This window comes from Coenobita brevimanus, chromosome 96, assembly GCF_032717465.1.
Source record: "Coenobita brevimanus isolate Jiangsu-jjx chromosome 96, ASM3271746v2, whole genome shotgun sequence".
NCBI lineage: Eukaryota > Metazoa > Arthropoda > Malacostraca > Decapoda > Coenobitidae > Coenobita > Coenobita brevimanus.
In genome coordinates, this window is record NC_137049.1 from 14799912 (window position 1) to 14806165 (window position 6254).

Here is a 6254-nt window from a genome sequence, read left to right on the forward strand (position 1 = left end):
GTTATATGGTTACCACGCACCAAAGTTAATGACTTCCTGGTGTACAAGAAACAATTTGGCTTGTTATTCAGTGTAGAGTCACCCACAGGGAGAAGGAAGAGGAAAGACAGACAGAGAAGAGGAAGGAGGGAAGGGCAGTCACCTGAGAGTAGCACTACATTGAGAGAGCAGGTGGTGAGTGACCCCACCTGAAATATAATTTATGTAATCTGGCTGAAGGGGGCTACCACTTGATTTTGGTCAACAAAAATATCTAGAAATGAAGATGGTCATTCAAGGTTACCAATGTATCTAACCCATTCAGTTCAAAGTTCCCTGCAACTGGAGGGGGGAAAAATAAAATTGGTGTTAATAATCAAGTAAAGAGATATTCTATATAAATAAATATATATATATATATATATATATATATATATATATATATATATATATATATATATATATATATATATATATATATATATAAAACGCACTAGTGCTCAGTTTGGACAATGAATTTTTCTTATGTGGAAAAAGCATGAACATTTATGTCCATGGACTAGAATTTGGAGTTGGAAGTAGTTCTACATACTTATTTAAAAGGAAAAATATTTAAGAATGTAGGTTACAAAGTAATATAGCACAAGCATGAATGACTCTGACATACTGTGTAAACTAAATCATAGTTGTGGACAAAATGCTGACCCACTTATGATATAATAAGAGACAGTGAACAATAATAAGAAACAGTGAGCAGTGAATTTTAAAATGGTAATGTAATGGAGGCCAATAAAGTTTTTAGAAGACAATATTTGACTGTAATTTGTATGTTGCATAACTGATGTACTAGAACACTCGGTGATATTTCAAGTGGTGGCAGCATTGTCAGTGTCAATCCTTGATATAAAGGCATTAGAATTACTAAATTTAACTAATTCCCATGTAAGACTTTTTTTTTTTTTTTTTTTACTCAGCACCCAACATTAAGTCTTTTATCTCAAAGCTATTTGTTTGTATATATTCTGACATACAGCTGATAATTATATTCAGTTCAGGAGACACTAGAGCTAAAGAGGTTAGACTTAGAAATCATTCTCTCTCAGCTCAAGGATGTCTTCTTTGTCTGGTTAATGTCAGTTTTTTTTTTTTTTTTTTATGTGACCGACTCTGGGCATAGGCTTCACAGCCTGCTTTCAAGGCCCAGTAGTCCTCCTACGTACCGCACACCTCTACATGTCACCACTTCGGCGCTAACACCCACCGTCCATATTGAATACATGCTAGGGCTGTCTCATACAGGACTGGTGTATTGGTATTAGCAGGGGTATTTTTACGACATGTCGGCGGGCCTTCTGGTAGATCAGTAAAGTCTGATTTTATGAAATTCAAATCCTTAAACTGTTCCCTGCCTCAGCTTGATTTGAACCCGGGTCTGTCAGGACTGCAGGCCAACTCTCTACCGATTGAGCCACCGCCTCCCCCCAATGAATATAATCTTGAGAAGAGGCATCATAAGGCTGAAAGGGGTTAAAGGGTTAATGGAAATTATAGTAATCCTTGGTAACACAATTTGTCGTATGGGAGATGCCCAACCCCGCATGGTTGTTAGGCACTTTTTTTTTTTTTGGTGAGGATGCCACTTCTGGGTGAGTCACTGATACTATGGATCAAAGTAATCTTAAATTTAGGTTATGTAGTAAAAATATATATATATTATTACTGCGGTTAAATAAAATTACAGTACATTCAGCATTTTTACTGAACCTCGTAAAATTTACTAAATGTTAAAGATGAAACTTAAAGTGGTACACCATAGCACATATGCTACCATATTAGTCTGCAATTTGTCCTCTGTTATGGATATTACTCTGGTTAAAAAGACAAATTTTCTTCAGATGAGGGAAAGTTTAGCAGTGAGGGAGTTTATGTAGATTCATCATTCATCACCCAGACCTCCTCTCCCACCCTAGGGCAGGGTGAGAAGTAGCAACGTTCAGACTGCCCAAATTTGCCCAATCCATTGGGCCACACTTTCATTCACTCACCATTCAAGCCCCTGGAATCCTGGCTCTATCTGATACACCCAAAACATTCAACACATTCTGTAGCTTTACATAAACATATCTCAATCTGGACGCTGTCACGTTACAAAGGGGTGCCAAACCCCTGATCATGCACTTCTCCTCACAACATTCATCCAGCCAGCTCAATATCTTGTCAGTCCCCTAGCCTCACCGACTTCCAGGCAACAGTTTTCTTAGTGGCAATAGTGTCATAAGTATTCCAACATGGGGTGGGGGGGGTGTATACAGCCAGTGTGGGCTAAAGACTGAAATGAACTCTTGCCATGTTGCCACCCTTTGGAGGGAGTTCCCTGAGGGAAAAATGCATCACAGGTAAAAATGAAAAGTAACGGTAATTACATGACATAGAGATCCTCATATTTGTCTTTAAACTCTTGACCACAAAAAATTATACTGTTATACATAAGCAGGTAATCAATTGATTAGTATGGGAAAACTACTGTTGTTAGGAACAACATACCACAAGCAAATGAATTCCATTTTATTTCTTGATGGTGCTACATGGCATATCTGTAATGAGTTAGATTTGGAAGCAATCCCCCCCCCCCATTTGCCCCCCCTCACACACTAAAAATTCAGGGAAGGCAACTGCCCCCCTTGCCCTTCTACTTCTTGCACCTTTGCTTAGTGGCTTTAATGATGGGTTGGCTCAGCCAGACAGACTGGAGATGATCAAACAACTTGAATGTATACCTTTGTCACTATTGGGGACCAAAGCCTTGTGCATGGCTGCGGGGAATGTTTTGTCAACAGGTGCAGCCATCATCAAGACCACACAGTTCCAGATGTGGAGACATGGCTGGAAAACAATGTCAATATTACCTCAAGCAAACACTTCAATAATAAAAGTAACCTTTTAGTATAATCAGAGTTGTTGTTGCCTCATTATGAAATGCACACTGACCAAGTTACTCTAAATGACTAAACATTATGGGTCTAGCTGGAACTTCTCTCATCACAGAAATCCTGTCCAAATGTATCAAAACAAAATATCATCATCCAATCCTACACTGCCCCATGAGAAGCGTAAGAGCCCGGGGCTAGGCAAGGTGGTCCTGACATTTAAGATGAGAGTGAACAGCCTCACTCATCCCTGAGTGGCATTATGTGAGCAATAAACCCCAATCACCCCTTGGATATAAACCTTCACCGGCTCAATCCCATTGGAACGCTGTACTCACACATTAAACCACCAGGCACCGAAATTTGGTTGTATGGTTACCACTCAGTGAAGTAAATAGTTTCCTGGTGTACAGGAAACCATTTGGCTTGTCACTCAGTGTAAAGTCACCCACAGGCAGAAGGAAGAGGAAAGAATGAAGGAAATACAGAAGAGGGAGTGCAAAGTCACCTGTAGGCAGAAGGACAAGGAGAGAATGAAGGAAACACAGAAGAGGATGGAAGGAAAGGATGTAGGTGAAGAAAGGGCAGACACCCAAGCGCAGCACTACATCAAGTGAGTGGATGGTGAGCCCTCCCACCTACCACAAAAAAGTATTATTCAATATTAATACAATTACTGTCTCTTACAAAGGAATTACAACAGTCTGCATGCAGTACCAACATCCTCTCAACCATCCTCCACCAAAAATCCACTAGATGTTCACCGATACTTACTAACAGAAGTTGAAGTTGCCATATACAGTACTGCCTTTGTGAAGGTCAAGTGAAGCCATGACATACACACTGTCCCAGTTGTGGAGGAGGCACAGCTGGAGATCAATTTCAACATTAACTCAAGCCAACATGTCACTAATACAGGTAACTTTTACTCTTAATCAGAGTAACTATGAAATGCACATGGACCATGCCAGTCAAAACGACTAAGCATTACTGGTCTAGTTGAAGAATTTTTCATCACAGTATTAATCGAAATGTACTTACTTCAAAATCAAACTTAACAACAACAGCTCTCCCTTTTCTGTACTTTCTGGACTCTACCCTCATTTTGGAGCAGAAAAGGTCATGAGCACAATGACATGTTTCCTCTAAAGAACACCCCAGACTTGGGGTAAATTAATCACTATAGAAGTTGTCTTCCAAAATACAGAATCATTATTAGAGTCAATTCAACAATATCATATGAGTATATCAGTTGTTAATTAATTCTCCAAGTATAAATGGGATGGGTAGGATAAAAAAAAAAGGGGGGGGGGGCAGGAGGGAGATGAAAAGGATACACATGGAACTGGAGTCATACAACCATTTACTCAACATTCAAAACCGCCACCATCCCACTTGTTATCACTACAGTACCAGCTCAACCCAAAACACCCCCTACAAGATGAGATATAACCGACAAAGACAGAGAAAACACTAAATAGAACAATTGAAGAGCAAGCCCAATTAAACAGGCCATACATTCAATCAAGCTGCTTGGGCATGTCAAGTTACCAGAAAGCAGGCTACTAAACAGAGCACTGGCCATAAGTATGAAAAACCAATGCAAATATACAGAATTACATTGTAAGCCTTACAGACTATTCTAAGCCACATCATTTGGAAATATTTTTAATCCTATTTACACTTCCTTCCTGTAACTGACCTTCTCTCCCTGAAAAAATGCTTGATTCCACAGCTGACAATCTCAAATTCAGCTACAATGGCACTTGTCCAGCCCAAGAACTGTTGCTTCGGTGATTTTCAGTGTTCTTGTATCTTCAAGGACAACTCCATGTCTAGGAGAGAATAATTGTCAATTATTCCAAAAGCAATTAGAAATACAGTGCTGCAAAGCCAAAGCTGCCACAATTTTTAAAAATTTCTTATCACGAAAACAAAAATCACTTCAAGCTTTTGTAGATCCTCAGTCAACACATTTTCAACAAGTTCATAGTTCACTTGTTTAAATGATGTCATTTTTTGTAAAAGACTGCTCAACAATGAAGCATAAGGTTAAAGATTTCTAAGAGGCTTAAGCATGCAAGAGAATGCAAGAAATCCCTGTTGTGTCATTTTGGTTAAAAAAAAAAAAAAAAAAAAAAAGTTGAAGGACAAAATGAGGTGACTGAAGATATTAAGTAATTGCATAAGGATTCTTATCCAATAAAAATTCCACTCACCGAAACACAGTACCCATTATTGTTGTTTTACATTTACAGACCACTATGTTGTGAGTACGTCTGCATTTAATGGAACTTCCCCATGTACTGCAATCTTGGGCCATTTCCCGCTGACTCTCATGGCTGGCAATGCATCACCACACGAGATCTCACCCCACATCTTCCTTGATCTGCCACTGAGTATTCCCTCCACCCATGCTTGTGACCTTCCGCGGCCAGATACATCCTCACTGTCATTGCCGGTCGAAAGGGACGATGGACTAGTACTGGCATACTACCATACAGTCAGAGATGAATTTGTCTGGAAAACTCACTCTCCATTTGAAGAAAAATTTGATTTTTTTCTTTTTTAAGCCATTTCAATCTTGCATCAACTACTGTAATTCATTATCTAGTACCTATACAAATTAACATCACAGTACCAACCTGAAATTTCAATTTACTAAAGCACAATCCCTATATTTCATCCACAAGAACAGTACAATGCATCAGTAACTAATACAGTAACTTGAAAAAGTAAATTGATTGCAAGTTAGCATACTGGGAAAAAAAGGTAACTATTAACAACACAAATAACAAAAAAATGAGAATATCCCTCCAAAATTTATTTTATTCTTTCATTTGCTGGAAAGCGTTAGATGTACCCTGAGATGGTTTAGGCTTTTGGCAAAAATGGAAAATGAGACTGCTTATGAGTGTACGTGAGGTGGAGGGGTAGAAGGGAAAAGGGAGATCAATGATAAAGTGGGGGAATGGGGTATCAGGGTATAGAGTGCGTGTAATGTAAGTAGGAGGGAAGGCACACTGATGTAAGAAACATGACATGGTAGCAATACATTTGTGGTCACTCCTCCAGGATAATGGCATCTGGCAATAGATCTATCTATCTACCTATTGCCAGACGCCTCAATCCCATTTGGGGTGGCCACAAACAAATCGCCTCCAAGTCGCCCTGTCCCCCGCCATTTCACTGCCCTGCTCCCAACTCACACCCCCCTCTCTCATATACCTCTCCACCCCATTCCTCCATCTCATCCTCGACCTCCCCCTCCTTTTCCCCCCTCCACCTCACTCACATACACTCTCTTCATCAGTCTTTCACCCTCCATCCTCTCCACATGGCCAAACC